This window comes from Zootoca vivipara, chromosome 16 (genome assembly GCF_965207765.1).
Source record: "Zootoca vivipara chromosome 16, rZooViv2.hap1.1, whole genome shotgun sequence".
Taxonomy (NCBI): Eukaryota; Metazoa; Chordata; class Lepidosauria; order Squamata; family Lacertidae; genus Zootoca; species Zootoca vivipara.
In genome coordinates, this window is record NC_142599.1 from 31,386,680 (window position 1) to 31,394,961 (window position 8,282).

At 46.3% G+C, this 8,282-nt stretch overlaps 1 long non-coding RNA gene across 1 annotated transcript; it reads right to left on the reverse strand.

Annotated features, from left to right (window-relative positions):
• Positions 1–1,626: 1,626 nt before the first annotated feature.
• On the reverse strand, positions 1,627–6,932 carry LOC148683148 (uncharacterized). Its single transcript, XR_015947543.1, has 2 exons — positions 5,164–6,932; positions 1,627–1,972 (listed from the first exon to the last, which is right to left on the reverse strand). It is a non-coding gene; the product is annotated as an uncharacterized LOC148683148 (long non-coding RNA).
• Between the last annotated feature and the right edge of the window lie 1,350 nt (positions 6,933–8,282).

Here is an 8,282-nt window from a genome sequence, read left to right on the forward strand (position 1 = left end):
CAATATTTCAGCTATAAGCTCCTTGGGAGCAGGGTATTTGTGTTACCAGGTAAAGTGCACAGTAAACCACAACATAATTTGAGTTTGGAAGCTACAAATTGGGCAGGCCAGATCAAACACTGTTGGCAGTCTTCCAACTGTTGTGGCTGCCAGATGGCACTTGGAAATATCAAAACTTTTCTTTTTTTTAATATCTTAAACAAGCAAGTATGAATGTAGCAAGCTCTGGGTGAATGTAGCAACTAAACCTACTGTACTTCCACACAGGCCTAGTACATACAGAGATAGCAAACAGAGGTCTAACTTAGAGGAAGAGAAACTAAAATAAATCTTAACAAATTATCATTTTAAATAGTCTAGTCATCAGCAACATCCCCATCAATTAAAACAAGTGGACCTTGGCCACTGAAGAAAAATTACACATAAAGTTCCTTCCTTCAAAAATTCCTTCCTTCAAAGGAAAGGAAGACCCTGAATATTTATGTTATGTCTGCTGGACTTTATTTCTCTATCATGTCCAGGGTGGCATCAATGGTTGGGAAACCTGGGGGCACGCTCAAAGACCCTGCTGGACCTGCTCACCCTCTATGCCAGGCATCCCCAAACTTTGGCCCTCCAGATGTTTTGGACTACAATTCCCATCTTCCCCGACCACTGGTCCTGTTAGCTAGGGATCATGGGAGTTGTAGGCCAAAACATCTGGAGGACCTCAGTTTGGGGATGCCTGCTCTACGCCATTGTTAGCTGCTTGTTCACCTGCCTCTTCTTGCATTTTAATGGTGTCGCAAGGCCAAAAGAACAGGGTGTCTAACCACCGCCTACTCGTGTACCTCTTGGTCTGGCCCAGAGGGGAGAAGCAGCAGTGGCATTGAGGGATGAGGAGCTGCTTCCCCTGCCTGCTTCCTCATTGGCATGCTCTGTCAAGCAATGGCGAGGCAAAGGAGTTGCAGTGACAGTGGACCAGAGGTGGATAATACCTTTCAGCCTGAGGGTGGCATTTAATTATGGGCAACCTTCCGAGGGCCATATTTCAGTGGCAGCTGGGCCCAAATGGGTGGAGCAACAGATGTAAATGATACCTTTCTATAGTAGGCTAGTCTCTATGCACAATCACCTATCCCTCCCTCTCCATCAGTGCTAGCAAGAGGCACAATCAGATTTGGACACATTCTAACCTGGCAAAGGCACCTAGAGCCATTGAAGGATGTGGCCTGAGGAGGGTTCTGAGGCCAGGTAGAGAGGCCTGGAGGGCTGCAATTGGCCCCCAGGCCTGAGGTTTCCTCATCTCTAGCTCAGTGAGGCTTACTGAAGGTATCTCTTGTCCCTCAAACCTGCCACTGGCCCTGATGTAGGAAATTTTAACTTTTTCTCTGGCCCGTCCATCAAAACATCTTATGGGAAGGGGTGCGAGGAATAAAAAGACAGGCTGTTGCTTGCTGCATGGGATATTGCGCTGTGTTCATGGGTCACAAGTTGTCCAAGCCATTGCCACATAATTAATTAAGACCACCAAAAAACTGTTTGAATTCCTCACTTCCCATTACTAGTCCTCTCCTTTCTCTTCCTGACCGTTATCAAAATGGGTACCTGCTATTTCCAGCCAATAATTTCACAGAAAGCCATGCGTGATAGTTAAAGTTTATCCCCCTTAGCTGTAAGACTGCCTGTATTTTGCAGCAATGCTGCCATAGCCTGCTCTGTATTCTCTGTCCACATTCTCTCTCTCCTCAGTGAGCTCCCCCAAATTACTGAGAGGTATCGGGTCGATGTTCTTGATCGCTGTTCAGATGACTGGGCCCAGCCATGTCTGTGCTCGTGCTCTTCAAGGAATCTCGACGTGTGCTGAAGACAGAAACACGTCTCCAGATCACGTGGATCTTTGTGCTTTCAGTCCGATGGCTCAGATCTTCAGTAGATGTCTTCTTCCCACTTGTCAACCTTTCCCTTAAGCTATGTCTTCTCTTTCTTTTCACTGCAAACAAAAATTATAAGATCATGTCATGCGGGGGGGGGGGGACAGGACCCAGCAAAACCAGGGCAGACTTTAGCCTTTTGGTCTCCATAACCCTCTAAAGGGCCCAGTGCCAACACATGGCATAATTGGGCACCAGAGACAAATGCCACAATCACCAATTTTGCTGGGTGGGCATTGGTTGCTACTGAAACGCTTGCTGTTCTGGGACACTGTGGCAGCGTATTGAGAAGAAAAGCCCTGCTCTATTCAGAGGAGCCATCTAAATGGCTATAGAAAGCCCGGAAGCAGGCCCTGTGTGTTTGGAAGAGGTCTGATGTAATTAAGATGGATGCACTCAAAGTTCAGGCATGGAGGCTCCAAGTTCCAGTTTCCAGCCATTGGGTTGTAATGGTAGCCATAGCTGGAGCAGACCTATTTAAATGAATAGATGTGATTAACTTCTATCCTTTAATGTGTCTACTGTCAGTATAACTTGGTTAGATACAACTCGCATGCAAAGAAATTTTCCGTAGGGTAAAAGTTAAGGCCGGAGGCACCAGCTTGCAAGGGTGATGGGGGGTGGGGGGAGATGCACGCATGAGCATCTTAAGCAGGTCAGAAACTTATTGGACTTTGGGAAGGAGGCGCCAGGCCTCTGACAGATTATTGGAGCCTTGCTGCCTCTGGGAGGGCTTTGGGAAGGTGGCAGGAGGGCTCTTGGACCCTTCTTTTTTTTGGAGCATCGCACCTCCCTCCCTAAGCCAGGCAGAAGCTTCCCAGGCTTTGGGAAGGAAGCACCAGCCTTTAATATTCTAATATACTAGGAACATTTAGCCTAGTACCCCTAGTCCACTGACTGAAAGCCACTGTTGCTGCTCATAATCCTGTCCTCTGAAGCAGCTGAAAAGAGGTCTGCTTCATCTTCTTTCTATGTGACAGGCCTTCTGATATTTGAAGACCACTATTATGTCTCTGCTTAAATCTTTGCTTCTTGGGGGTAAACATACCCTGCTCCTCTTCCTTGTCCCCCACAACAGCTTATCATAGCACATGCTTTCCAGATCCTTCGCCATCCCAGTTGCCCTCTTCTGAACATGCTGCAGTTAATGCTTCTTAAAATGTGGTGCTCATAATTACTCCACATATATTCCAATCAGCACAGAATAGAGTGGAGCTATTACTCATTAGCTGGTCAGAATACTTCTATTTAAATAATCTCTACCTCTTACCTGCCCCAGCCAGTGTGGCCAATGGGATGATGGGAGTTGTAGGATACCAGTGTCTGGAACAGGCACCTCCAAACTCAGCCCTCCAGATGTCTTGGGATACAACTCCCATCATCCCTAGCTAACAGGACCAGTGGTCAGAGATGATGGGAATTGTAGTCCATAGCTGCCAAGTTATCCCTTTTTTACAGGGATTTTCCCTTATGCTGAATAGGCTTCCTCGCGAGAAAAGCGAAAACTTGGCAGCTATGTTGTAGTCCCAAAACATATTGATGGCTGAGTTTGGGGATGCCTGGTCAGGAAGGTTCCCCAACCCCTGTTCTGCAGGGCTATCAAGGTTTGGGATTATTTGTAGTTAGCTAATCTAGCATCAATCTACATTGTTATAAAGCAATCCTATGCATGTTCGGTTGCCCCATTTTGTTTTATTGGGTTTACTTGCAGTTACATGTGCAGAGGTTTGCAGCCTTTAAAAAATCTATATCAGTTTCTCCTACATTGGTAAGAAGCTGAAAAGGTTATTTATATGAGGTTATTATTTAATTATTTACTGATTAGTTTTAAAAGTTATAAATTAGATTATCATGTTCTTGTTTAGAATCATATTCTCAGGGTGGCCAGATGCGCAGGGACAGGGCTTAATAATTGTGTTGAAGAAGGAATTTCAGCAAGTGTATCCTCTAATGCAGGCATCCCCAAACTCGGCCCTCCAGATGTTTTGGAACTACAATTCCCATCATCCCTGACCACTGGTCCTGTTAGCTAGGGATGATGGGAGTTGTAGTCAGAACACATCTGGAGGGCCGAGTTTGGGGGTGCCTACTCTAATGCAGCGTTTCTCAACCACTGTTCCGCAGCACACTAGTGTGCCGCGAGACGCTGGCTGGTGTGCCGCGACGTGCGGCGACAAGAAGGGCGATTTGCATTGTCACGTGCCTGGCGGCCCCGCCGGAAAGCAATATTTCTCCTCCTCTTTCCCAAAGCTCAATGCAAACGAGCCTGGCGGCCGCCAATACACTGCACTAACCCGCCGGAAAGCAATATTTGGCAAGTGTTTCTTACAGTCATAATTATAATATAGGGCGGCACAGAGTTAAATTTTTTAACTTTTTTAATGGTGGTGTGCCTCGCGATTTTTTTCACGGTGTGCTGTGGCCCAAAAAACGTTGAGAAACACTGCTCTAATGTATAAGGCAGCTTCTGGTTTAAATTAAATCTACAAGGAAAAAAATGTATAAGTGCCCCGAAAAAGCTGCAATGTGAAATGCTGGTTTCCTACAGTGTGAACAAGACACAGTGAGCATTTGGGCTCGTGCACCCTGTTTTTCTCTTTTACTGTATACACATATTATTAAGAAAACCTTGGTTTGTTGAGTGATGGTTTTAGAACTAGCTAGGATTTGAGATTTCAGCTAGATCCTGGCCTGTTCTTACTAACCAGAGTCTGGACCTCACATAACTGTGTTTTGTTTAAAAGTGAAAGCATTACACCTCTGCGAGAATGTGAAATAATAATACTAACAACTACTACTACTACTACTACTAATACTACTACTACATTCTGGGTGGCTCCCAACAAAATGAATGATGATGTTGATAATGATAATAATGATAATAATAAATGGGGGAGCATGCTAACAGCTGGTTATTGCGGTTGGAAACTGCATTTACTCATTCAGCTTTATAGCAGAAATAGAAAACATGCAACTAACCCCTCTCAAGCTCCTCCCATCGGAATCCTCCCTTCTGTTGCCTGGGCCGATTCATCCACAAGCTCCTCCCACTTGCAGGCGCGAGCTCCGCCCCCTCCCCGAGCTCTTCGAACCTCACTTGCCCCTTAGGTTCCATCCGAGAGCCTGCCCGCCCACGTGCGCAGGGCGCTAGGGATTCCCCGACTTTTCCCAGCTCTGGTGAGGGGAAACCCCTCTGCGGGATTCCCTCCTGCGATCTGGGATGGGGAGGAGAGGAAGGAGGAGGCGTCACCTTTTTCCGAGCCTGGAGCAGTCGTTTGGGGCGCGGGTGGTGTTGATTCTGTTGTCTCTATAACTTCGGAGGAAAGCACTTCATTGGATTCCACACAGCCCATCGCCCGCCGCGCGGCGCCTGGACGGGGCCCGTCCCGGCCCGCCAAAGGGGCCCGCAGCCGCAGCAGCCTTATTCCCTAGGCGGCTTTTGTGAGGTCACGCTTTCGCCTCGGCTCCAACTTTGGCGGAGGAAAGTTGCCTCGCCTCACTCTGCCCACCATCCTCCACCGTCTTCCTAAAAAAAAAAAAAAAAGATCGTTCTTTTCTATTATATCAATTGCATTTGTTATAAATATATCGCCTTCCGATCCCGGATCCAAACTCTCTTCGTTACCACGGTGGCTGCGATCCTATGCACGTTTCCCTAGGAGGGAGTAAATCCCATACAGACTGAGGCTTGCTTCTGGTTTTATGTATTGATTTAAGCAATTTAGTATACATACTGCTTAACTACAATAGTCTCTAAGCAGTTTACAAATATAGGGTACAAAAAAATAAAAATACGATTGCGCTGCCAGGGTCATTAAAGCCGCATTTCCCCCTCAAAAGCAAATCCCATTGCCTTGAGAACGTAGGAGCAGCCTGGCTGCTGCATCAGGCCATCTTGTCCAACACCCTCTTCTCACAATGGCCAAACAGATGACACAATGGGCAGTCCCAAAGCAGGGCATGAGCGCAACAGCAAGTCTCCCTGCTTGTGATTCCCAGGATATTGCCTCCGAGAGAGGAGGGAGAGAATACACGAGCATCCTTTTTTTCTGCTCCACAAATCCTCTCCAAGCCCCTGTAAATGATGAGAGTTTTGGAGTAGGGATATTTTGCAGAATGACACAGAAAGCTTCCCAAACTGCATTCAAAAATTCAGATAGGGTAGTTGTGGGATATAAGAGATGTTGGGTGGATAAATCAGCAAAGGCAGTTCTGCAGATTGCAGCATTAAATAATAACAAAATGATTATTATTAGATTATATCCCATCAGTCCTCTGGGGAGCTCAATATCACATACAGGTACATGGTTTCCCCACAACAGCCCTGTGAGGTCGATTAAGCCAGGTGTGGGGGAACTTTTGCCCTTCTAGATGTTGCTGAACTACAACTCCCATCAGCCCTAGCAAGTATAGCCAATGGTGTAGTAGTTCAGCAACATCGGGAGAACTAAATATTCCCCATGCCCAGATTAGGCTGAGAGACAGCAGCATGGTGACCAAGTGAGGATGTGAGCTCCAGTCTCCCAAGTCCTCGTCCAGCACTCTTGAGCCACATACCGCACTCTTGAGCCACATAGTATGAAAGGTGTTAGTCTGTTATGATTAAAAACCCAGTGTGATACAGTGGTAAGAGTGTTGGACCAGGACCTGGAAAGACCAGGGTTCGAATTCAGACTCAGCCATGAAATTCAGTGAGTTGCGCCACTCATTCTCATCTTAACCTACCTCACAGGGTTGTTATGGAGTCAATGAGAAGGGGGAGAACCATGCAAGAACTAAAGAGAAATGTGTTGGGTAGAACCTTAAGCCTAATTTTTAATAAGCTTTTTTAATGGGAATATGAATAACTGATAAAAAGTGTACTTTTGTGGTGGGGGGTATGCAAGGGCTTTCTTGATGGTAAAGGTAAAGGGACCCCTGACCGTTAGGTCCAGTCGCGGACAACTCTGGGGTTGCGGCGCTCATCTCGCTTTGCTGGCCGACGGAGCCAGTGTTTGTCTGCAGACAACTTTCCGTGTCATGTGGCTAGCATGACTAAGCCGCTTCTGGCGAACCAGAGCAGCGCACGGAAATGCCGTTTACCTTTCCACAAGAGCGGTACCTATTTACCTACTTGCACTTTGATGTGGTTTTGAACTGCTAGGTTGGCAGGAGCAGGGACTGAGCAATGGGAGCTCACCTGTCGCGGGGATTCGAACTGCTGACCTTCTGATTGGCAAGCCCTAGGCTCTGTGGTTTAACCCACAGCGCCACCCGTGTCCCCTTTCTTGATAGTGAAAGCACATTAAAAAAAAGATGGGGAATAATATGAGCAGCCCTTGCTGGATCATATTAAAGGTCTGTTTGATGAAGCAGCCTCTCTAGCCCTTGAAAGATGATGCCATAACATTTAGTTACAGGTAGGTAGGCGTGTTGGTCTGAGTCGAAGCAAAATAAAAAAATTCCTTCAGTAGCACCTTAAAGACCAACTACGTTTTTATTTTGGTATGAGCTTTCGTGTGCATGCACACTTCTTCAGATACACTTGAAACAGAAGTCAGACCCGTATGTATATACAGAGGGTGGGGGGGGGGGAATGGGTGATGGGCTGATGGAAGTGGTAAACCTGTAGATGGCTGTTAACGACTGCTGGTGACTGCAATTGGTCCTGCGGGGGAAAAGCAAGGGCTGAGGCGCTAAAGAAAGCTTGATCATGCATAATGAGATAAGAATCCAATGTCTTTGTTCATCCCAGGTGGCTCCATGGTTTTAAGCTTGGTAATGAGTTCCAATTCAGCAACTTCTCTTTCCAGTCTGTTCCTGAAATTATCTAATTGCTCATCTTATAACATTGTGGATGCCATCAAATGCCAACAGTGCCCTTCAGCTCTCTATATTGGACAAACAGGCCAAACCCTACGCAAAAGGATAAATGGACATAAATCTGACATCAGGAACCACAAGACAGAGAAACCAGTAGGAGAACACTTCAATCTCCCAGGACATTCTATACAAGATCTCAAAGCAGCTGTTTTATTACAGAAAAAATTCACTGTTTTGATATTTTCTATGATATAGCAGTATGCATTTTGATAAATCTGCAAATCCAATCTTGGACGGGGCAAAACTCCCCCTGAAAATGCAGGTTCCCAGTCTGGGTATTTTACTGGATTCAGCCCTAAGCCTGGATGCCCAGATTTACTAACTGCATTTGCAGTTAGGTCTTGTGTGCCAGCTGTGCCCATTCCTGGAGAATTCTCGTCTAGCTTAGTTACATCCCATTTGGATTACTGTAACATGCTCTATGTAGGGGTTAATTTGAAGTGCTTGAAAACTCCAACAAACAAAGAGCTGCAGGCAAACTCTTGACTGGGGCTGGTTTTAGGGAGC